The following is a 26,404-nucleotide window of genomic DNA, read 5'->3' on the forward strand; positions in this document are numbered from 1 at the left end:
AAATATTTAAATTATAGAATATTTAAAAAAATATTTTAAAAAAACAGCTCCACGTGGGCCACTTTATATGTCGCCGAGAATCGAATCCTGTTTACACAACATATGAAAATGGCAAAAAAAGAGAAAATTCGAAAGATTGTAGGTTGAGATGGGAGTTGGTGTCCGAGTGGATCGAAGACACGATAGCTCAAGTTGTAGAATAGCGGCGTATTTACCGGAAGGTCGTGGGTTCGAATCCCCGTGGCACTGGCTTTTTCATTTCAACCAAAACCTTACATAAAAAGATTAATTAATTGAAGATGTAATTTGCTCAATAGACCTCTAAATATAACGGATTTAAAAAATGTTTGAATAATTCTTAAAGAAAAAATAATCGTAATGCTCAGTCGTATTTATTTTCAAATTTGTTTAAAGAAACAACTCGATCAACGACAAACTTCAAAATGCAGAATATGTCATGAAATTGATCCAAAAAGGCGGACGAGGCGGCAATGCTGCGATCCGGCCTTCTGACGCTAAAAATGTAATAAAGAACATGAAAAGAAATTGACAGCGTCGATGAGCCTGAGTGACAAACAAGTTCTCATGAATCAAGAGCTCAAGATGGCTCTCGGAGGATCTGATTCGAAAGAGTGGGATCATCCTCACCCGATTTAGAATAGGCCATGCGAGGTTGATCCAAGGGCACTTACTTTTGGGCAAAAGCCAGTTTGTGTCCGGCATGTATAGAAAAGTTGCTCGATATGTCCCATTTAATTGAAGGGTGTAATTCCTTGGCTCCATATAGAGAGCAAGTAGGAATACCAACCGATATGAGAATTGTGCTTGACCAGAGCAGCGAATATTTGGGTTCCTGGAGGAAAGGTTGTTTTACTGTATACTAGCGACCCGCGACTTCATCCCCGCTAGGCTGTTTTAATGTACCTTTCTAATGCGATGCAGTGCTAGTATGGCCTTCTAACATAATGTCTCGATTCTTAAATTCTTCCATTCTTCAGCTCACTTCGGTCTATATATTGTAAAAAAAAATCGATGTCATTATAGGAATGCACTGCCGAATTTTTTTAGATCCAGCGGTTTGGTCTGTGCGTTGCCTGTCACTCAGTCACGAACTGTTTTTATATATATCGTTTTGGGTCCAGTGAGAGTTAAGAGTGAACGTATTTATTGGCGTGAATATGTAGTGTGAGTAGGCCGCTGGTGGAATATTGAATACCCATCGACCCTCAATTAGGTTAGTTATAATAAGTATATAGGTGATGGAGGGATATCGATTGCTCCACTAACCAAACTTAGTGAATGGTATGTAAATAACGTATTTAAGAATGACGGTGTGAATAGGTTTGTATTTAGGCCTAGCTGTCGATAGCCCCCGGAGTCCAACCTCAGTGGCTGGAAGGACGTATAAGGCAGAGGACGGACCCCAGACTGTCAACACCCGAGGTGTGTCGTTCTCGAGGCCTGCCGGTAATTTATTGTAAATTAAAAAAGCTACATACGTGCATGTGCAGGTTTGAGCTTTTATATCAATAAGTTTATCCAAGATGTCCTAAAATATAATAACTAAAATGACTCAGAAATTCTTGAAAGTTAAACTTTAACTTATTCAACGGTCTATAAAATGTTTTAGGATAAATTTTCTTATATAAATATTTGTCAATCTGAATTTTTTCCTCTTCGAGAAAATAACCGAATTAAAAGAAACCTGTATGTTAAAAGCACTGAAGTTACAAATATTTTTACCCTGAATAGAAAGTCGTCGAATTACGCCCAAGGGGGTTACTTCGTGAAAATATCTTGAAAATCAAAACAACCAATTTCGTCCACAAAAACTGAATTAAAGAAGAAATTGTTCATTTCTTTTTATTCTTAAAAAAAAGGAATAAATGAGTTCTGAATTTCGAACAATTCGTTTGTGTTTATGTCGTCGCGGCCTAGGGGTTTCGAATGACGCTTGAATCAAAATCGATATTTTTGAAGAGAGGAAGATATTGATTGACACAACATGAAAACAATGGGCGGCTCGTGGTCAATAAAATAACAGGTTTACGTGTGATTTTACATTTAACAAGTTTGACATAGAAATTACAACTCAAAGGAAAAACTCTACTAATTCCAATTCAAATATAATCCGAACAAACTGAATTACTGTTTCTTTAAAAAAAAAAATTAAAAATTGGCGCATTATATGAAATTCAAAAATCTCCGGCATTTTTACAAATCCCTTCATATTACTCCAAATCAAATTATGTATGAACTTTTTTTTTCAAAACTAAAATAAGCCAATTCAAAAATAAGCAAGGCCAGTAATTAAAACCTTATTTCAAGTTTATTACAAAATATTATTATTATGTCATCCTACAGACCTTTTTCTTTGCAAAACCAAACTGAGCCAGTTCCAAAATAATCAGTTCTACTAAATACAACTTAAACATCAAGTTTACTTGATATGCTTTTTCGAAAAACCATGTGAGAATTGTTATCGTGTATGCGATAGAACAAAGAGGAAAAGGTAAAACTCAGGGTCAGTCTATTAACAAGAAATGCCTAAGTCATAATTAACGTCAATTTATTAAGATCTTGCTAAATATAATTATTAACCTAAGGTCAAACCCAACTACAACACTTTCTAGTTTGTCGATAAATTTACAGACCTGATAAATTCGATCTATTGTTACGCCCTGAAAAGTTTAACTCAAATGAATAGGCGAATTCCAAAATTTTTATTATAAAAAACCAACTGTTTATTTTCAACGTAGGGTTGTTTTCCAATACCTATACTCTTATATATACCTATACTCTATGAAAATGAATCTTTAATCATCAAATTTTTTTAATGGGATTTCAAAATGTGCGTTATAGACAACCAGAAAAAACAGTTTTTTTATTGTGTTGTCATCCAATTTGTCAATACATCACTTGATCAGCACTGATTGACGTCTATTTGCGCTATCCGCTATGTCGGAAGCGTTTGCGATTAATGTTATCTCGGAACCATATATATTACGTATAAATATGTGACAGTATAAAAGTAAAAAACATACGAATGAAGATATACATATACAAAAACAAATAAATGGTCAACTTTTGCAAGCAATTTATATATTTTCTTTTTTTTTGCAGTGCGATTTTTTTTATTTACTTTGATTTAGAAATTAACGGAACTCACTTTTTAAAGTGTACTAGCGTTCAGTGATAATCAGGCCCAAAAGTGACGGATCGTCGGGCCGTGCCTTTTCTCGCGGGTTTCTTTTCTGATGACGGCGAGCACAAACCTTTCTCAACGAATTCGCGTTTCCGACTGGCAGCCGGGAGCCGGCTTTCCGTACGGCCGAGGATCGTTTACGGATCAGCGCTATCTACAGAACCCCCCCCCCCACGTTAGCATCTTTAACAATAAATACTCGGTCAGTGGATTTGATCAAATCGCAGCAATGCAGCGATTATACATTCTATTATTATTACACTGTCGTGTGAATGTTTAAAATAGTTGACGCTGGGCATTCATGGACATTCGTCCATCCAGGAAATCAGTTGAGAATAGCATTTGTCCGTTTGTCACATTTTTTCGAGTAGACATTATCCTCAACTCCTAATTTCGCCTTTAAGTAGTACTCAAATCTCTTCAAATCAAAATTAAAACAAAATGAGTTTCTATACATATAATTCTTGTATCACTTAGAATTATAACATAAACAGCTCCTATTTATCCTCAAAAACCAACCAAATGATCTTGGTGTAATCTTTAATTGTAAATTAGATTTTAATACACACATTGATTACATTAAAAACATGCAAATTTAAAAGCGCTACGCTTTATCTCACGATATTCAAAAGATTTAGAGGTAAATTCCATGGCATTATTCTATTTCTATATGGTATGGTAAGGTGAAAAAGGATACTATGAAGCGGGGTTTGTGTTCCCCCGGCACTGAAGCCTTTTGGCTTACTGTACCTACTACCTTCCTAGTTCCTTAGTTCAGTGCAGTAGACGCAATCCTTCTCCTTAGAAGTATCAGGTCATTGACTGTCGCTGCTACAGTTTGATTCCCCAAGTTTTTCCCGTACGTTAGGTTAAATATCCATTAAGCTGTTGCTTCGCATTCGAAGAAGATAGGGTGGCTGTTTCCTCCTCATTACATAATCTGCAGATGGGATCATAGTTGTATATGCCCATGTTGTTTAGATGTTTTCTCAGATACCAGTGACCGGTTAGTAGTCCTACCACTCCTCTGAGTTTGACCCTTTCCAATTGCAGCAATGATTTTGCCAGTCTTGGTGAGGGTTATTTCATCATAAGTTTACTATGTCTAGCACCGCTAAAGTTTATCCACTTCTCCTTTTGTTTTGATTGGATCCATTCTGCGATGGAGGATTCTATGTTTGTTTTTGTTAACCCAAGTATAGGTTTGGGGCCTAGTATGGTCAAGCAGATCCTCCTCTGGCCAGACTGTCTGCTTTGTCGTTACCCAAAATTCCTCTGTGCCATAAGTTTACTATGTCTAGTAGTGCTAGAGTTTATCCACTTCTCCTTTTGTTTTGTTTGGATACATTCTGCGATGGAGGATTCTATGTTTGTTTTTGTTATCCCAAGTATAGGTTTGGGGCCTAGTATGGTCAAGCAGATCCTCCTCTGGCCAGACTGTCTGCTTTGTCGTTACCCAAAATTCCCCTGTGCCCTGGCATCCAAGATATCATCAGGTTGTTGTGTTTCCCCAGGTTTTGGAGATTTTGAATGCATTCACTGACTAATTTTGCTGTGTTTCTTTTACATGCTAATGCTTATTCCTCTATGGTGAGATTTGAATATTGTTCTACAGTATGGAATCCACACACTGCTCAGGTAAATCGTAAACTTCATAGAGTACAAAATAAATTTTTAAGAGTGGTTGCCTTTAATCTGGGAATAAGTCTTTCCGATTATGACCAGTTTCAATCACGGTTAAACTTAATTCTGTTAAAAAAAACGAAGATTACTATTCCACTTAGTTTTTTTAACTTATTAATTTATACATTGACTGCCCTCAACTTCTAAGCAATATTAACTTCTCCACTACTTCTGATCAGCATAGACAGCGTAGGACCTTCTTCTTTATATTCCACGCTACCATACTAACTATGGCAAAAACCCACCGTTAGACAGAATAATCCGCAAATGACATCCTTCACATACAATTATTTAATTCCTCTATTATTATTTTACTGAACCAACTGAACTTTTCCTGAACTTGTTTAACTTTATATTCGTTGTATTGAAAAAACCTCTTTATCTTCTATCCATATGAATATTATGTCTAAACATTGTAATGATTAAACCATTTATGTTTAGTGTTCTAATTGACCATGTTAATTAGTTTAATTAATTATTCTTTTTATGTAAGGTATTGGTTGAGATGAAAAAGTTAGTATCACGAGTGGGATTCGAACCCACGACCTTCGGCTCAATTATTGCTTTAACTACTTGAGCTATCGTGACGTTTCGATTCACGGCGTATTGAGCCGAAGGTCGTGGGTTCGAATCCCGCTCGTGACACTAACTTTTTTATCTCAACCAAGACCTTACATAAAAAGAATAATCAATTGAGGTGTTGTGGTTTGATTTATTTACTTCTGGTTTATTAAAAGTCCTTTCTAACCTACGAAAACACTAATTTAACAAAACTCAATACAATAATTTTCACATCAAATTAATGGTAAATAACAGTCAGGTGTAAGGTAGTTTTATCCTCTTTCTTTGAGAAGAGTTAACTACAGTAAATACAATTAAAAAATTCTGTTGGCCTTCGTCATAAATTAACGTAAAGCAGACTCTGCAGCCATTATATCTAAAACTGTACCCACGATTACTTCCTCATGTAAAATGAGCATCGATGTTGTAGACAAGCCGGTTGGCCTGGTCGAAGGAAGGAAAGTGGTTGTGTGTGTTGTGTGCAGCCCCAGCGTAAAGGCCCCTGATCATTTGGGTTAGTGTTACTGGAAACGCTCCGTTGGTGGTACAAGAAAGGATGAAAATTACTCTCGATTTCGGCTTTTAACACCTAAATCCGTCATAAAAGATTTTTTTTACTAATAAAAGGCCTAATTCTAACTACAGTAATGGTGTTGAATCGTTCATATAGGTAAATTTGTACATTTCTATGAGTTGGATCTAACGATTATTTAAATAGGACAGAAAAGTAAAAGGTGAGGGCGTCGGTGGCCGCAAAGGATAAGGCGTTGTCATGGCGTTCATCACTGTAACTTAATTTGCAATCGAACCAAATTCCTAAATATTTAGGAATTTGGTTCGATTGCAATATGAAATTTAAAATGCATCTAGAAACTCTCACCAAACGTATTCGTAAATTATTTTATAAATTCAAAATATTGAGAAATATTCTTGATCCTCACACTCTAAAAACTGTATATTTTGCTTTATGTCAATCATGCCCTCAATATGGTGCGATAGTATAGGGCAATACCAGTAAAAAAACGTAACGTTTGTGTTGCTCAAAAAATTGTAATTAAAATTATACGAAATGTGCCTCCAAGATTTAGTTCTGAAGAATTGTTCAAAATATTTGATGTCTTTAATGTAAATGTTTTTCTATTTGGCGCATTCATACATTTAAAGTTAAAACACATAGCTATAATTTGCATATGTATACTACTCGTTTATCTAAAAAATCAAACATTTCCTGCCTAAAATTAATTCTGAACTTTCTGCCAAACGTGCCTTCATTGTTAGTTTAAAAACTGCACTTCAATTTAAATTCAATTTTTTATGACTTGAGTAATGTTAATAAATTCAAAAATTATTTAATAAAGCATGTTATTTGTAATATTTAAAGTTCTTCTCATTTTGTTAAAATATGTAAAAAAAATTGTTGTTCCAATCAACAGTTTGTACAAGTGTGAACTATAGTTTATCTGCTCATATCATGACCTGACGTAAAAATATTGTTTTGCTTAATATAATGTAACACTAACCAACTCCAACCCTCTGTACTTCGTATGTTCTTATTGAGGGTTGGCATAAGAAATACATATTTTTGTTAAATTTTTTTCTATCTATTTTCTTATTCTCTGTTAACATCTCTCTTATGCTTAATAAATAAATAATGGTATAAAAAATAATAATGATATAATTTATAAAATGTTACGTATAGCAGATATAGTCGGTGTAAAGGAACATTGAAATGCATTAAAAAAAGGTCATACCCAGAATAGACCCCTGAAACACCGCAACAATCTTTAAAGGAGAAAAAGCGAATAATTTAGGTATGGTATGGTAAAAAGGATACTAGGAAGCGAGGTTTGCTCTGGCACTGCAGTCTTCTGCCTTATTGTACCTTCCTAGTTCCTTAGTTCAGTGCAACAGACTCAATCGTTCTCCTTAGAAGTATCAGGTCATTGACTGTCTGCTGCAATTTGATTCCCTAAGTTTTTTCCGTACGTTAGGTTAAATCTCCATTGAGCTGTTGCTTCGCATTCGAAGATGATATGAGTGGCTGTTTCTTCCTCCTTATTACATAATCTGCAAATGGGATCATCGTTGTATATACCCATGTTGTATAGATGTTTTCTCAGATGCCAGTGACCGGTTAGTAGTCCTACCACTTCTCTGAGTTTGGCCCTCTCCTATTGTAGCAATGCTTTTGCCAGTCTTGATGAGGGTTGTTTCACCATAAGTTTACTATGTCTAGCACTGCTAGAGTTTATCCACTTCTCCTTTTGTTTTGTTTGGATCCATTCTGCGATGTTTGTTTTTGTTAACCCAAGTATAGGTTTGGGGCCTAGTACGGTCAAGCAGATCCTCCTCTGTCCAGACTGTCTGCTTTGTCGTTACCCAAAATTCCCCTGTGCCCTGGCACCCATGATATCATCAGGTTGTTGTGTTTCCCCAGGTTTTGGAGATTTTGGATGCATTCACTGACTAATTTTGATGTGATTCTTTTACATGCTAATGCTTTAATGGCTGCTTGGCTATCAGATCTTATGAGGATTTTTTGTCAGTGTAACCTCTTTTATGATTTTCCAGAGCATAAGCATTGATGGCATGTATTTCTGTTTGAAAGACCGAAGTATTCTTCCCTAATGAGTTTGATTGCTCATGTTTTGGGCTTGTACAGAAAACGCCTGATCCGTTCCTTCGATTGTTTTGGAGCCATCTGTGTACCATATCATTGTATCTGATGCTCTCCTGTGTTCTTGCTGTCCTTTGTAGTCCGTTGAGACTTTATAGGAAGTTGTGAAGAATGTTTCCGAGAGAATCATTTAGGTAAATCCGTTTAAAAAAGTCATATTTATACCTCGTAAGAAATAAATGGTTTGTTTAAGTAAGTTAAAAGTACTTTTTATCACTGGCTATCCATGAATCTCAATCTGAAAGACTCGATAAATCATTTATAAAACGTCCATGCTTCTTTTTTCACATTAAGGTGTCACAGAAAGGCGTGGATAAACGGAGACCATTGTTCTGTCGGAAGAAGGCGATTACGTCCACTATGCTTCACATTGCCCAATTGAAAAAAATCCGTTTTGATTTGTAGGGAAAAAGGAAAAAACGAAATTGGCGAAGGTTGATTCGGACGAACGCTTTAAGTAATAAGGAAAGGTAGGATGTTTAAAGGTTCTTTCAATTATATCCTCAACTGGCCAATAGTTGATATTTTTAACTCGTTCTGTATAAACACATCGACCCATGAAAATTCATTCGCTTGTTTCGAAAACACAACTAACTCTTAGCGTTGTATTTTGAGTGAAACAAAGGGTGGAAGTACGGTTCGAACACCTGTACGTCTCGAGTCACAAAACATCTGCCGTCTCGGTGAAGGTTGGGCTAGCATGGTGAAACGAAACGCTTTTTCATCAAGTAAAATTTCTTCTTCGTGAAGTCTTGTTGATTGATCTGTGAAAAAAAAACTTTGAACGTTTGTACCAAGACAACGTTACTGAACGATCACCTCTGTTGATAAAAGTATTTTCTATCCTGGATAATATCCTTGTTTCTCCGTCAACTTGATTTTTGCTCATAAAGAACAGATAACTCCTACAAATAAAGCATGTGAAATGGCAAAACTTCATGCTATTTTAAAAAATAAGATTAATTATTTTGTGTGAATAAATTATTCTGAAGTAACATAAGAAATAAAAATAACCAAGCTTAACAACGAGTAAAACCTTTTTAAAATCTAAAGCAAGATAATGATTGTTACAATAAAATTTTAGTAATAACATGTAACAACGAACCCGCGAGTGAAGACATACCAAGTGATTCAATGCCGGTTCAGCGTGGTTACAATTTTTAGCACCCTTTAAGGTAACTTTTGTAGCCATGCTAGTTATTTCTAAAAAAATATAACGTGGTATATTTATTTAAAAAAATTGCACGATTATAACACAAAAATTGCCGAAACGTTAAAAATAAAAAAGTAAACTCAGCATTTTCTTATTGGCTTATCAAACAAAAACATCACCATAATAGTACACGCTAAGAAAAAATACAAAGATCATCTGCTTGACAATACAACAATAAAAAAGTTACTTTTATTACAGGGTGGAGTTTTATATAATATAAATGCGTTGTTTCCTAATTTGATGAAGTCGTGAGGAGCGGTCAAGGATGAGGTAATTTAGAAAAATTCCTTTATCATTTTTTTGCCGTCGTTTCGACCTTTCGGGTCATCTTCAGGGCAAGTGTGGTGCAATTCTTGTGGTGTCATATTGGTTTTGTGTGAAAGTGTTGTGCACTCACGACTTCAACAAAATATAATATAAAGATGAGCACAAGAAGAATCAAATACAAATAAATTATTGATTAGATTTATGGGGGGTATATTTTGTACCTAACTTATTGATTTAACTATTTTTTCTTTTTTTTTATAATTCACCACTTTTTGGCTTGCTGAATTCAATTAGCTTTTGGCAGCCTCCAGTGATTCGAAATGTAAAAATTGAGAATTTCGCCCAGATTCAACATGAACCGGTTGGTGCAAGGACAGGTAAGACGCAGGAACAGGACATTCCAGCAAAAATCTCTTTGTCGGCTAAATGATGAGGAGGGTCTTTTTTAGAAAACAACGATCCGGTCGTTCCAGGTTGTTGTTTTTTTCTTAATTCGAAGCCTTTGACCGTTCAAGTGCATACAGTTGAGATCTGATTTTAAATATGAGGCATATAATAAAAGACTATCGTTAATAACCTATTAGATGGATTTCCTATTTAATTAATTTTTAACGGTACCATGATTTAAGACCTTTAGAGTTAGAGCAATAAACGCGGTTTTTTTTATCACATGTGGACAGGATATCTGGTTCCTAGATCATCAGTCCAAGAACGCATCTATGTCGTCCAATGATTTGATAAGTTAGCACTAAAAACATTACTTCCTTTGTAGATCTTTTAAAGCCTTGTAAAAATTGAATTTTTTCTTTTTGTCGAGTGAGTTAATTTTTTGTTTTTAGATTGTTTTCATTGATGAAGCAATAAATATGGTTAAAAAATTAATTTTTAATTGTTTTCTTAAAAGCATGAGACTATGAGCACAGCGAAAGAGAGTATTAATAACTGGGCATGAAACAATTCCTTAGGGAGTGGAATTTATCCCCCGGACACAGGCAATCGAAAGAGTTCGTTAAGGTGATCAAACCAGCAGAATATAAATGGCTATTCTCTATCTCAAGGAAGGGAATTAGGAGGATGATAGGTATCCTGACGGGCCACTGCCCACTGAGAAGACACCCCTCCGTAATAGGTATTCTACCAGATCCCTTTTGCCGTTTTTGCGAAATAAAAGAAGAAACGGCAAGGCACTACCTCGCAGAGTGTGATAGGTATGCAAGGTCCAGATTTGAAATCTTTGAAGGAGCGGACATCACCAAATCACTCCCCGAGATAAAAAGGTCCAAAATCTTGGGGTTTGTGAACAAGTCCAAGAGATTTATGCAGGATACGTGAGCCGACCAAGTCCCGGACCTTTTAGGGATGAGGTACGAGTCTACCCAGACATTTAACCCCTCGGGTCTTGGTCGCCCACCCTGCATAATATATATGGTTTTAGGACGAGATCTCGCCCGGGTACATGGTTAGGTCAACGTACATAGCCCACTTATTGGGGGTGCCGGGCTCTACCTTCCACGATGGTCTACAGCGGTGCACTACTGCTAGAGACGATCCTTTTTTTGCTTGTGCTAAACTATAGAACCGTAATTTAATGCTCCCTTGATAAGCAGTCAACTCCAAACGGTACGATTTTTGAAAATAGCCTAGTCTCTAAACTCTACACCTCCCGCATCGACTACTGGACAGGGATCGGGTAGAAAGGCGATTATTCGCAAATGAGCATCTCGCTTGGACTCTTCATCTATGGGGAACTTCACAGATGAGTACGGGTTTGGACATGTGGTGAACGCTTTGCTTCATTCCTTTTTAAGATCTGAATTTCGAGTTTTTATCTCATCATCAGGTTGAAGGAGTTCTATAACCTTATGATGAGCTAAAAGCTTGAAATCCGGATCGATGCAAAACAAGTTAATGTGAGTAGGAACTATCTTTCTAAAAGGATTGAACACCGCACTCACTCCACCGTTCATCTATTCGCTTTTCTTCATGTACCACGCGTGAGTCAAAGACAGTTATGGTTTGGGTTGGAATCAACGTCCATGCCCCTACGACTGCACTAAGGTACATTGAGGAATTTTTCTATTAGTTGTGGTCCCGTTCGCTCCATTTATTGGGGGCAAATTCGTGTTAATGGTTGATAACGCTCAACTGCATTGTAGCTCGAGTTGTCCATTACTTGGAGAATGCAGGGATTACCACAATGAATTGGTCAGCACGTTCTTCTGGCATGAATCCTATGGAACAGTTCTAGGACATGGTAAAGATACGAGTTAGACATCGTCCGGCGCCTCCTATCTTCTGAAATACAATGTAAAAGACCATTTTAAAAAAGTTAGTTTTTTTTGGGGGGGGGGGAGTAGAAATTTTTAGGATGCCGTGGATGGTGGGAATCGAACTATCGAAGCCACGACCGCGGGGTCTACGAGCCGAGCAATTTGTCGCGCTAACCACTCGGCTACTGTGGTCTCCACATGTTACTTTCAAAAGTTAAAAAATAATTGTTCCAACTATAATGGAACACAATTAATTTCTCACGTTTACAATAATTTATAATTTTAATTTAATAAGAAAAACGTTTGTTTTTAGTCGTTTCAATATTTTGCATTGTATAAATTCACTTTTCCACATCCTAAATGTATTTTTTAAATGTAAACAATGTTTGTAAATCCCAGGCCCTGAAGATGATCTCAATAAAGATCGAAACGTTGGCACGATAAAGAAAATGTTTTTCTGAAACCTACATCACACCAGACCGCATCTCACGATTTCTGAATAATTATCGATTAATGGTCACTAATCACCACACACGTTACAATATTGTTGCAAAAGTCATTAAGCACTAGTAGATCCTTAGACAAATATAAATAGTGATTTGTATATCTTTTCATCATTGAGAATAAAAAATATTAGAAAGGAAAATAGAAAAAAAAGCATTGCTCAAACAACACATTGCATTTCACTGTGGCCGGACTCCTCACTGACCCTGATTGCCATCTTACCGATATTATTAATTGTACTACTTTTTTAAAACATATAATTATTAGATAATTAATTATTACACATAATACAATCTGAATTTCAAAACAGTTCAAGCAATAGAATATACTTATCAACGTTTGGGTATAAAATATTATTGGATAGACTTTTAAATTACAATAATGAGAAAAAGGAGATACCTTTCGCATTCTAATAATTTAAAAATTGTTATTAAAACTAATGTCATATAAATAGTTTGCTTAAAATATTCAGATAGTTTTTTATTATGTTGACTGATGAGAGGAGGCTGATGTCCCCGAAATCGATATGAATAAAAATAAATTGACTTTGATGGTTGTCTAGTTCCTGAAAAGAAACCCAAGGGAAATATAAAAAGGCAACAACCGTAAAAGAAAAGTGAAAAAATGTAAAATATTTATCGGTCTTTTCGAGTCGAAGGTACATTTTTGAAAAGACTACAGTTTAAAAACTTGCTTATGGCGATTTTTTCTTTGAATATGAATAATTGCCACCATCCTATCAAACGTAAAAATAACTGAGAGAATTAATGAAACATATTAATGAAGTTTTTATGGGCAAGAGCATTGATAACTTACAATTATTGGGTTGTCCGGAAAATAATGCAGGATTTTGGTATTAAACAAAAAAAAAGAAACTAGTTACTTTAAAGNGTAATCCTGTAAACGTAAACAGAATATTTTATATAGATTTTTTTTAATGAAAACTTAAAATCCTGCATTATTTTCCGGACAACCCAATAGTACACATAATTATAATGGGAATGTAGAACAAATTGAAGAATTTTTACAAATGTTTATAACTTTTCTTATACATATATTATAGTATAAACAAAATAATAACTTAGATCATTTCCGAAATTAATGAAGGGTTATTATCTAATTTACTTGCCGGCTGAACGATAGGGAAAAGTAGTTGGAAAATGAAAGTTTGAATATATATAATGTATTATTGGATAGATTTCAGTGAAAGACACAGAATAAAGAAACCTTGCTACAAAATAACGTTTCTACAAACCGTCAGCTTATGACACACAAAATTCGCAGAAATTTCAAAATTCGGTGCCTTGCGAACCCCTAAAGGCTGAAATACATGTCGGTCTTTTCCAGTCGAAGGTACTATTTCTACTATATTTTTGGAAGATCTTCACTTTGAAAATTGCTTATGTCGATTTTTGCTTTGAATATGACAAATTGAAAAAAAATCACCATCCTATCAAACGTAAAAATAGTCGTGAAAATTAATGAAGTTTTTATCGGCAAGAGCATTGATAATAACTTCAATTAATTATTATTTTTATATAAGGTCTTGGTTGAGTTGAACAAGCTTGCGTCACGAGCGGGATTCGAACCCACGACCTTCGGCTCAATACGATCGAAGTCACGATAGCTCAAGTGGTTAAAGCAGCGGCGTATTGAGCCGATGGTCGTGGGTTCGAATCCCACTCGTGACACTAACTTTTTCATCCCAACCAAGACCTTAGATAAAAATAATAATTAATTGAAAAAATTAACATGGTCAATTAGACAACATAAATGGATTAATATATTGATAATAACTTACAATTAGTACGAAATTATAATGGGAACGGAGAACAAATTGGAGACTTTTTCCAATGATTATAACTTTTCTTATATATTATACTATAAACAAAATAATAACATAGATTATTTTCCAAATTGTTGAAGGTTAATATCAACTAATTTAATTGCCGGCTGGACGATAGGTAAAAGTGGTTGAAAACTCTTCTGTCTTCTATTTTTGTACAAAACCTCACATAGCCCCTCGTAAATAATAATTCAGGCCTGAAAACCTTGACATTGAAAATATTGTCTCGATGAATAATTCAAAGCAAACCAAGAGTAAAATTCGTTTATTTGAAAATCTGCTGATCACACGTTACAGACCAATATTTGCATATGTTCGTTCCAAAGTGAAAACTAAAACCGCAGATTTTTTTAAAACTTGTAACTATTTTAAAGCGCCGCCAAATTGCCGATTCTACCCGATCTGTTCCAGCAATAAAAATCTAACCGTAAAGTGTGTTAGCGTGGAACCAACAAATGGCCGTGGCAAAAAAATCGTTTCGGTCGTTCCCGGTGGATAGGTGCATTAGTAGAAGGTCGCTTGGTCGTCGTAGAACATCATTATACTCACTGGGACAAGAACGTGACCAGATAAAGGTGGCTTAACGAGCCGTATAGTCCAACCGATCTGGATGGTCACTAACTCCAGATTTATTGTCGTTCGGTCTATTGACACAGTTAGAAAATGTTACGGTTATGCTCAGGTCCGAATTATTAACAGATTGTGAGATTTCTCGTTGAGATCTGTGGGATGAAGTACTTGTTTGCCGATGAAGTTTGCTCATTCCATCATCTTTTCTGCTTATTCGTTTTTTTTTCTGCCAGAATTACACATTATACAGGGTGTCGGCTCCTCGTGTTACAAACCTTGCCAATAGATTATACATTCAAAATGGAACCAAAATGTTCTAATTAACTATGGCCCGAATCTCAACGGTTTCGGAGTTATTCCCCTTTTTCTGTTTTTTTAAGATTTCAAGACCTTGCTTTAAATAAACAATGATAACTCCAAAACTGAAAGATTTTGGACAAATCCGTTGATACCTTTGAAAACTACGTTAAATTTCCAATAAGATGTGATCAATACTAAACTTTAAACGATGGTGAAATAAGCCTTTTTAGTAGCCAGAACTTTGAAAAAAAAAAATTTTTTTGACAGTTGAAAAACTTACTATGGTGATTCTAAACTAATATTTCCAAACCTGGAGCCCAGCGAATTTCAGAAAACGTACTCCATTTAATATCCTTTTTATTGTTGTAATTGCTTTTTTAATTACTTTTGTCAAAGATGAAGAAATTGATAAAAGAAAGGAAAAAAACGTGGTTGAAGGATTGGTAAGGAGGAAAAAATAAAAAAAACTTAAGATTTTGAATGAATAATGAATTGATTAAACGTTTTTTCAATTCGAAACCGAAATAGTGAAAGTGTTTACTTATTACCAACACGACTGCAACTTTGATTACAGGATCATTGTTTATTATTCCACGGAATAAAAGAGTTTTATGATTCAAAACGTTTTTAGTTCATTAATTCAAAATTTCCTTAAGCTATTTATTTTTTATTATTATTTATGTTTCCACCTTACCAATTTCAACCACGTTTTTCCTTTCCTTCATCAATTTCGTCATCTTTAGACAAAGTAATTAAAAAAGAAATTACACGACTAGAAAGGATATTTAATGGAGTAGTTTTCTGAAATTTGATGGTTTCTAGGTTTGGAAATAGTATTTTAGCATCACCATAGTATGTTTTTCAGCTTTGAAAAATTTGGAAGTCTCGCTACTCAAACGCTTATTTCACGAAAGCATTGATCATGTCTTATTGGACTTTTAACATAGTTTTCAATGGTCTCCACGAATTTGTCCAAAACCTTTTAGTTTTGATAACTCTATCATTGTGGGCCATTTCATTTGTCGCCGAGAATCAAATAGATTACACGACATTTGAAAAATGGCAAAAAGGAGGGAAAATTCGAAAGGTTGGGTTGAGATGGGAAATTCGTGTCAGAGTGGATCGAGGTCACGATAGCTCAAGTGGTAGAGCAGCGGCGTATCTAGCCGAAGATCGTGAGTTCGAATCCCGCTCGTGACGCTGACTTTTTTATCTCAACTAAAAACCTTAACCTGCAAAGATTTAAAACTATACTAAATAATATTAAATCTCGTTTCTTTTGGTAATCTGTTCTAAAGAAATTCAGCCTTGTAATAAGGGCGCTGTATACATACCTAAAATAATGTATGAATAACAACATAAAGTGTAAAATAAAACTCTTTATTATCTTGCAGGGCAACGACGTGTAATACAGCTAATGTAGAATAAAACAGAATTTCCGCATCTGCCAAAATTATACGCAATTATGGTTGGGCATCTTTGCAGGTCCTGTATTGGATTATTACATAAATCCTTTCTAACATTTTCACTTTAAAGATTGAAATGGCTCTTTCTTCCATCTCGTGGTCTTCCTTCGCGTGACCGTCGTTAACCAATAATTTTCGTAGCGTCTAAAAAAAGATCTACTGCAATCTTATTACAACACAATCAGGATGTTTAATATCAAGGTTGGCTAATCAGAGCGGATAAACCTTTTCGAATAACTAAACGAGAAAAAACGCTTTAGGATTTCAAAAGTTTTCGGCTTTCTCGTCCGAACATACGGCAAATTTCTGTAATGCCTTCAATTCCATTTAGTTTGAGGTGAATTAACTCAATTACACAGGACCTTTAAAAATACCAATTGATCATGGTTAATTGCGTTAATTCAGAAAGGCGCAATTGGGAAATTACACGTTGTTAAATTTGCAAGACTCCTCCTGCGTTGTGACTAATTTGACAACAGTGAAACTGGGAGCAGACGGCCAAAAATCGAACTAGCGTCATAGTTAACAAAATTCTCCAAATGGAAATTCTACGAATTATTAGTTGGAGACGTGAGGTGCGATCTGGTGTGACGTAGGTTTTAGAAAAACATTTTCTTTGTCGTGCCAACGTTTCGATCTTTATGGAGATCATCTTCAGGGCCTGGGATTTATAAACATTGTTTGAATTTTACAAATACAAGTAGGATGTGGAAAAAAATGAATTTATACAATTCTAGAAAATTTTTACAATCAAAGTTTTCGTACTCACTCAAAGTGTTTGTTTTCCGTGTACACTTTCAGTGAGTACGAATACTTAGATTGAATCTAAAAAAAATTGTACTATTGTATAAAATCAATTTTTTAATCTAAAATTTTCTAGCATTGTATAAATTCACTCTTTTTTTATAATCTAAAATTTTCTAGCATTGTATAAATTAATTTTTTAATATAAAATTTTCTAGCATTGTATAAATTAATTTTTTTAATCTAAAATTTTCTAGCATTGTATAAATTTATATTTTTTTCCACATCCTACATATATTTGTAAAATACGAACAATGTTTATAATCCCAGGCCCTGAAGATGATCTCAATAAAGATCGAAACGTTGGAACGGTAAAGAAAATGTTTTTCTAAAACCTATGTCACACCAGACCGCATCTCACGATCTCTCAATTGACTAAAGGTCACTAAACACCACACATTCCTACGAATTAAATTTATTTAAATTATTAAATTATTTCACCTAGCAAATTTTACGCGCAACTAAGGGCCACTTTTATTCGTTTACACCAACGAATAATCTTTCATATTTAAGCCGGACACTCATACTGCCAGACTACAGATTTCCGAAAATTACGGCAGCTCATATAATTAACGTTAATTGCTGGTTTAAGGTGGGGGTCCAAAGTCTTCGAACTGTACTATATGCTGCAAGTGCCGTTAATCTGTTTCGTAGGGATAAAAATAATGGTAAATTGTATAATCATGTTTTTTCCGTTTTAAGGCATTCAATTCACTAGCCCATGATTTTAATATTAACTTTGCATTCTTCTTTAACAACCATGAAGAATGGTTCTTTAAATTCTCGACTTTTGAATCATACATTTTGGACATAGTACCGATACGGTTCTTAAATCCTCCAGATTTCAGCTCTAGAAACAACTTGATTCGGACATTTTTCGATTTAACCAATAAAAAGTCAAAGTTGTCCTCTATTAGATTAAGCTTGTTTTTCGAACTAAGGTGTGAACTACCTAATACTTCCCTTTGAGAGATGATTATGTTAAGCGCTGTTCACTGTGCAACTTCTGCGCGAGGGAGGTCTGACAATTTTTGGCTGTTTACCATTCTTTCAGAGTTTCGAGTTCATTTTGTAGAAACTACTAGAGTTGGAGTGTTTGATCGCAATGCTTAATTCCAGGATTCCTCAGACTTGGTTGGTTTTACAAGTTGTGCACTTGAATACCGCAGAGAGCTCGGGGAGCAGATTAACGTTTAATTCACTAGTTTTAGTGGTCCGCTTGACCAATTAACATCTTTCAATTAATTAAGGTTTTTAGTTGAAATTTAAAAAAAATGAAAAATGGCAAAAAGGAAGGAAAATTCAAAAGGTGGGGTTGAGATGGGAAGTTAGTGTCCGAGTGGATCTAGGTCAGGATAGCCCAAGTACTAAAGCAGCGGCGTATCTAGCCGGAGATCGTGGGTTCGAATCCCGCTCGTGACACTGACTTTTTCATCTCAACTAAAAACCGTAATTAATTAATGTTTAATATTCTATTGAGAAGCGCTAATAATTTAAAATTCGATGCACCATCGTTTTCAGCGCAAAACATTCTTTTAAAATGATTTGTAATGATGTATAGTGTCGAATATAACATTTTGAAGTTGAATTTGGCCTTAGGTACCCTGTATAATTTTTCTCCAAAAAAGAAAAATTTGAAACTAGACTAAAAAATTTTAAGCACATTGTTTGTTTTTTGATAGCGTCATTGTCAAGAGAAATTCAGCGCGGCATCTAAAAAGGACACCCTATAAATGTCTTTTTTTTATGTTATAGTGTTTATTTTGAGTAAAATTTAACGTCATACTTTATCCTGGTAGTTGTACAAATTGTATATATAAAATAAAGTACTAATTGTATTTTCGTTCTGCAATCTTTCAAGCATTTTGGTGTTTAATTTCACTAATTGCCTACTAACATTGTTTCATTTTCTCGCTCATTGAATGTTTGCAAATAAATATTTAAAAATGGTAATTCGAAATGTGTAAACAAGTGCTTTAAAGTTTACTTCACACAAACATTCAGTCAGCTATTCGAATCGGCTCAGTTCGCAACAAACAAATGAACTTTCTTATTTTTAGCTTCTTCAAAAGTACAGGGTATTTCTGGGGAAAAATTGAAAGTCATATTATAAAACTTTAGAATAAAAATATATTACATATAAAAAATATTCTGTCAAAGAACGCTTTTAGGAGAGAAACAAAAGTATTTTTTATGAGTTGATGATTTTTCATCCCAGTGAGGACAAGACACGATAAAAATCAATTTATTTGTTGTACATTGATACATTCTTCTGAAAAAAAAAAGATAATATAGAACAAAATAATGTAAAATTAACAACCTAAATATGTATTTTATTAGTACGTATTACTTTAAAAATTAGTATATTTCTTTTTTCTCTTCTTTAATTATATGTTTTTGAAAAAAAATTAAATTGATCATATGAGGGAAAGGAATTTATATCAATTTTGTTTTGAAAAACATTCATAAATGTTAATCCTACATTATATGCATTGCTTTAATGCATGAAAGTGTTGACTTTGGGAACAATGAATTTTATTAACGCATTTGCTCTTGTAGTGTAATTTAAGTCCATAATGGGTAAATGTTTATGCTTATAAGTACAAATACATGAATACATCAAAAGTAACTGTTTCACTTTCAACGCTTTAAAATCAATGTAGACTTGTTTTGTGTTGTACCTTCTATGTTTATTTAACACTGCTAAAGGCAAACTCCTACTGTTCTACTGACGGCTCCAAAATGGACAAGGATACGGGCTGGAGTCTAAGGGTTGAACCCAAAAACCGAACTGACCGTAAACCTAGGTAAATATGCTACAGTTTTCCGTCTGAAATCATAGCGATTGTACAATGAGCTAGAGAAATAAAAAGGATAGAAATGCATTCCCGGAAGATAGCCATTTTCTCTGATATTCAGGCAGCACTTAGGGTCTCATGTGAGGCGAAGGCAAGAAGTGTTTGGAACTGGATGGAGGCCCTGATGGAAGCCAGCGACACCAATGGCCTGACCCTGGCATGGGTCCCTGGACATTCGGGGCATAGAGGCAACAAAAAGGTTGACATGATGGAAAAAAGGGGGCCAATGTGTAGACTCTCTGAGCCCAGAACCCTACTGCGGCTTAACTGCCTGTAACAAAAGAGGATACATGTTCAAATGGATCCTTAACGAGTCCAAAACCTGGTGGAACAACACCACAAGCAAGCGGCACGCGAAGAGTTTCATAGAAACTACAGTTCTAACCATCCGCAAAACTACGAAAGAATTATTGTTAGGCAACCGCAACCGAACCAGGATTCCGGTTGAACTCCTAACAGGACAGATGTTCCCATCTTTACTACCCATGAGGACTTTAACGTTCGGACTTAATCCCAAGGGGACTTCTCAGAAGCCTAGTGTTCTTGAAAGAACACCAGGAAGATTTTACATGCATAGACTTGTCACATCCCTTGGCTAGCGAGATGGTGCCATACTAACCAAGTTCAGAAATGCCTAAAAAAGGTATATCCATACATGTTCCTTAAAAAAGGCAGTTTTGTGGTTTCCAGCACAGCCTTTTAGACATGCCTTTCACCACCCCCGGAGAGATAGAGAAGGCACTCTATCTCCGGCTCCGGTTGGCCGGTACCCTCCAGCTAAGTTACAATTTGTGTACAAACCACGACCACCACGAGTCCAACCTCAATTAGTGGAGCCGCTTGGATACTCCACTCCCGTGATTCAGTATTATTTTTAAGGTGGGACTGATCGCCCACCCGGGAGATTTCCCTACTGAAGCACCCGTTCACTGAGGGGTGCGGGTTCAGTAACCCAGGAATCCTCTGCCAAAGCAGAGGGGGGAGAGGGAGGGAAAAGGAAAGGGGTAGGAAGGATAAGGAAGGTAATAGGGATATAGCCTCCATTATTGGTTACCCCCAAGCATCAGGGTTGATGGTCGGACTTTGTCTGGGCCCACAGGGAAGATGTCCCTGTGGGTAGGGACCAACCAGACAGGACACTGCCACTTAAGAAAGCACATTCATCGGATGGGAGTACGGACAGAAGAAACACTGAGCAGATACTGCCAGGAAGAGGAGGAGACCGCAGAAGACATTTTATGTTTCTGAGAAGGTCTATGTATGTGCCGGTTCTTGCAACTAATACAAGAAAAACCCACAAGGAAGATACTACACCAAGGAACCGCTGCCAAAGCTGTGGAGGCTGGCCAGTGAGTTATATATAACAGAGGAGCACAATAGATCTATTCAGGTCGAGGTTCAGTAGGCCTTGCGGCCGCCTGTATTATCCCTATCTATATTTATTAACAATATTTTTATTAAACAACTTTGAGCAATAAAATTATTGGGGAAAGTGTAGGTTTTGTGGTACCACCCAAAACTGAGATCCCCATATGATATCAACGATTGTACTAATACAGAATAAACAGACCTCATTAAATCTAGCTGGATATTTCTTTAATTTTTTAATTTTTTCATCAAGGCATTAATACGAAACTCAACGTTTAATTTACTATCAAAAATTAGTCCCAAATATTTAACTTGTTTAGAAAAGAGTATAATCAGGCAATTATAGTTAAATGAATTTACACAAGAATGTTTTGATTTAAGTTGTTTTGATTTGACAAAATTGATTTGATTTTGAATTTAACAATTTTAGTTTTAAGTGTATTTAACAGTAAGAAATTACTATGTAACTATTTTTCAATTACTATTCTTTCATTATTAATATTTTTATTATATCATCATAATTCTTGTTAGAAAAAGTATAGCTGTATCATCAGAGAATCCCTATATTTTACTAGAAAATTTTAGTTTTTTTAGTAATTTAATGTAAATTATATTGGAATATGGAGTATTATATTGGATGTAAAGCATATTGGAACATGGTGCTATAGCTATAGTGGGCTCCTTACTATGAAAAGGATAGAGCTCTTATTGAGAGGGTCAAATCAAAGGCACTTAAATATTTAATGTATAAGACGGGGCATTGTTATCTTGCCATTGAAAATGAGGATCTACTCTCGACCCTCCAATTGGCGTCTTTCAGTCTGGCATTTATGTCTTTTGGATTGAGTGTGCTCAATGATCCATTGAATCCCTTGAGATTTTGAATCGCTTTTCCCCTAACATCCCTTCGAGGGAATTGAGGACGCCATGAGGTGTTCAGTGTCGAGCTGTACAGGACGAATTATGGATCCTCAGAGACCATAATGCTGGGGCTGCTGAGAACAGGAAATATTGCTGATTCTTTCAATGATGTTATTTCATCTTTAAATCGGCTTGCAGCTCTGAGCTAGAGTAAAAAGCCATTTGTTTATTGATGTTTGATCTACCTCGTTTTTATATTTTGTACATTTATTGTGTCTCATCTTTATATACAATTTATCTATTTTTGTACGTATTTTAGTTTTGACTGAATCCGTTATGAGCAAATGCCAAAAACTTGTAAAATTAAATAAACAAATAATGGCCAGATTTTATCAGTCGGGATTATATTAAATAATTACGTTGTGTTATATATTCATTTTCAGTACAATCTGTCAGTAATTGTCTGCTATGTATAAATGAGGTAGATTTAGGGAAGACGAAACGTGGCCTAGCTCTTTCTTCAAGGATCGATAGCAAATCACTTAAAAACAAGGAAAAAATTATGGGTCTTAAAAGGCATCCTTGCCTTACCCCGTTGCCCAATGGAAAACGTTTAACAATACCATCTATACCAATTACGGGGGAACAACCTGCATTTCTATTCATTTTCAGTACAATCTGTCAGTTAGTGACCGTTAGTCTATGATTATTCGGAAATCGTGAGATGCGGTCTGGTGTGACGTAAGTTTCAGAAAAACATTTTCTTTATCCTGCCAAGGTTTCGATCTTTATTGAGATCATCTTCAGGGCCTGGATTTACAAACATTGTTGCCAACAATCCAAAAATATTACACATACAACAAAAAAAACATAAACGTAACTTTTAGAAATGGTAAACAATGTTTATAAATCCCAGCCCCTGAAGGTGATCTCAATAAAGATCGAAACGTTGGCACGATAAAGATTTTTTTTTTTCTGAAACCTACGTCACACCAGACCGCATCTCACGATTTCCGAATAATTTAGATTTAGGGAAGATGAAACGTGGCCAAGCTCCTGCTTCAAGGATCGTTGGAAAATCACTTAAGAACAAGGAAAAAATTATGGGGCTTAAAAGGCCTCCTTGCCTTACCCCTCTACCCACTGGAAAAAATTCAACAATACCACATTTATCACTTACACCGGAACAAGCTGCAGAATTCATTTTTTCCAAAACAAAAATAAATTTAGAAGAAATGCCTATAATGTAAAGGTTTAACCTTAACCCGTTACGATCAATAGTATCGAAAGTGCCTGAAAATTTATTAAAAAAACCAATACTGCTTTTCGGAATCTATAATCGGGATTATATTAAATAATTACGTTCTGTTTTCTATTCATTTTTTGTACAATCTGCCAGTTATTGACTGCTATGTGTAAATGAGGTAGATTTAGATTTAGGGAAGATGAAACGTGGCCTAGCTCCTGCTTCAAGGATCGTTGGCAAAACACTTAAGAACAAGGAAAAAATTATGGGGCTTAAAAGGCCTCCTTGCCTTACCCCACTGCCCACTGGAAACAATTCAACAATAACACATTTATCACTTACGCCGGAACAAGCTGCAGAATTCATTTTTTCCAAAACACTGATAAATTTAGAAGAAATTCCTGTATTGCCTATATTATAAAGGTTTAACATTAATCGGTTACGATCGGTACCGAAAGCAGCCTGAAAATCTATAAAAAAGCAATACAGTTTGTCGGTATTATATTAAATAATTACGTTCTGTTTTCTATTCATTTTCAGTACAATCTGTCAGTTATTGTCTGCTTTGTATAAATGAGGTACAAAACTAAGACGATCATACTAAATTAAAAGTCATCCCATTTACGCTAATAAAGAATATTTTTTAAAACTCGGAACATGATAATTGCAAGGAAAAAACTTAAATTCATTATTAAACTGCCATAAACCTACAATTTATAGATTCACCACTCAGGTAGTCAACCTTTTGAATGAAGCAAACTTTGAGACAAGGTTGGGCGTCAGCCAATTCAACTTCGTGGTTAATTAAAATTGGAAACTAGTTTACTATTCTCTGGACGACGAGATTCACGGTTTAGAACTTAGTTGAACTTCCGCTTTTGAATAAATCGCATGTTTATAAAGTTAGAGACGTGAAAATCAGACTGTGGAATAAGGAAAAATTCAATAATAGCAATATAATAGGGGGCGTCGGTGGCTGCAACGGCGCTCATCACTGTAAGGTAAAGGTCCCGGGTTCGAATCCAGCGGCCCTGCATTCGAACCCAACAAACTTACAAATGGGCTTTTTTTTAGAAACACCGGCACCCTGAGGCAATTAATTCTTGGATTTTGGTGTTTGTCCAGGAAAATATGTCTTTAGTTCCGGTTGCAAAAAATTCCCTTAAGGTCTTTGCCCACTAGAACGTATCATACTAGGACCGTAACCGTACCAACACATGCAAATAAATATTCTTTACATCATTTAATATTAGAAAATGCTCACTACACCGTTCCGTCACCGGCCAACACCGTACCGTGCCGTGCGCGTTCAGTCAAAAATCGGCTGCCAATAATATTTTGCAGGTGTCGGCCCGCTCCGGGTATGACACGTGACCGTTGTGCGCATCCGGCCTACTGTGTTGCTGTCCCGTTCCGCACAAGTTCTTGCATTTGACGAAGAGATCTGTGTTTGTGTTCTATCGTATTTTGATTGTTTGTGTCTTAATAAAAATGGAGGATGAACAACTAATAGAATATGTTTGTAATTACGAGTTTTTATACAATTTACAACAACTAGTCTCTTTTTTTCCTCTTCCTCGACCAAAATAATGGTAATCATGACCAATTCTCGTAGATAATTTTCTAATAGCCATACTTTATTTAACAAATTCACTCCATACAAGAAAACAAAAGTTCACAAACGATGCGTTTTTAAAAAAGAAATGTACGACAGCGACTGAAGCAGGACGGCTACGAAACGTTTTTAAATACGCGTTACATACGGGTATAGAACGCGGTTCATCTGTTGCAGTGGTCATAGTAGTGACCGGAGCGTTTTTGTTATTTTTTTCGTGCCTGACACGGTCCTAGTATGTTATGCAGTGGGCAGACCTTTAGGTAATTTTTTTTAAATTTGTAGTACATTACAACTATCCTGCACTTTCCAGTGCGTAACAAGTAAAAATGAGCAAGGAAATATATACAAAATTTAAAAAAAAGAGTGGAGAAAATACCCATTGGTATTAAACTCCAGTGATACTAAAATACTGTTTGTTTAATTGATACTTGTGTCAGTATCACTTTCACTATCATCACCATCACGTCCTAGGAGATCTTGCGGCCATTGTCTCTTCAGACGGCGGGGAGGGTTGGAGGGGATTCGTCGGGACGCGAGATTTCTGATGTGTTGATTTACGGTAGTTGGGAGCATTTTGTGAAATTTGCGGTAGCGAACGGATTTCATCTTGACCGAAAGTCTATAAGTTAGGTCCGAAACATAAAATAGAGCATCTAGTATTGTTCTTAGGATTAAGGACTGGGCAGTTTGAATGCTGCGGATGGCGTGTTTGGCTGAACCCCACACTTCAGTCAGTAAGTCCATATCGGCTTAACTATGGTATTGTAAAGCAGCTTGTTATTTTTGAGAGGTAAATTAGAACGTTTGTCAAGAAGTCGTGCTAGTGCTTTATATGGTGTCATAACCTCCTGACGTTTCAATCGTGTGTGAAGATTCCACGTCAGGCGTTTGTCCGTATGTACAGTCCGAGGTACCGCACCTTGTCCGCAGTTGGGAAGGGAATATTATTTAAGAAAACATGGGGTAGATCTTTTTTCGGAGAGTGAAGGTAATGTCTGTGTTAAACGTTATACTTTTCTTTTTACACCAAGGCTCTAGTAGTATGAGGTGTTTTTAGAGGTTTCGAGTGGAAATGACAAGGTCGGAG

At 35.6% G+C, this 26,404-nt stretch overlaps 1 protein-coding gene across 2 annotated transcripts in view; it reads right to left on the minus strand.

Annotated features, from left to right (window-relative positions):
- Positions 1-26,404, minus strand: part of LOC106673807 — a 154,383-nt gene that overhangs the window by 92,781 nt on the left and 35,198 nt on the right. Inside the window, exon 1 of one of the 2 annotated variants that reach the window (XM_014406096.2) lies at positions 3,170-3,318. The exons of the other annotated variant lie outside the window; for it this stretch is intronic. The gene's annotated coding sequence lies outside the window, so the exon portion shown is untranslated. Of the gene's footprint in view, positions 1-3,169; positions 3,319-26,404 lie in introns of those variants that run through there. 2 annotated transcript variants of the gene reach the window in all.

The sequence above is a fragment of the Cimex lectularius genome, unplaced genomic scaffold, assembly GCF_000648675.2.
Source record: "Cimex lectularius strain Harlan isolate CLEC.00 unplaced genomic scaffold, Clec_2.1 scaffold6, whole genome shotgun sequence".
NCBI lineage: Eukaryota > Metazoa > Arthropoda > Insecta > Hemiptera > Cimicidae > Cimex > Cimex lectularius.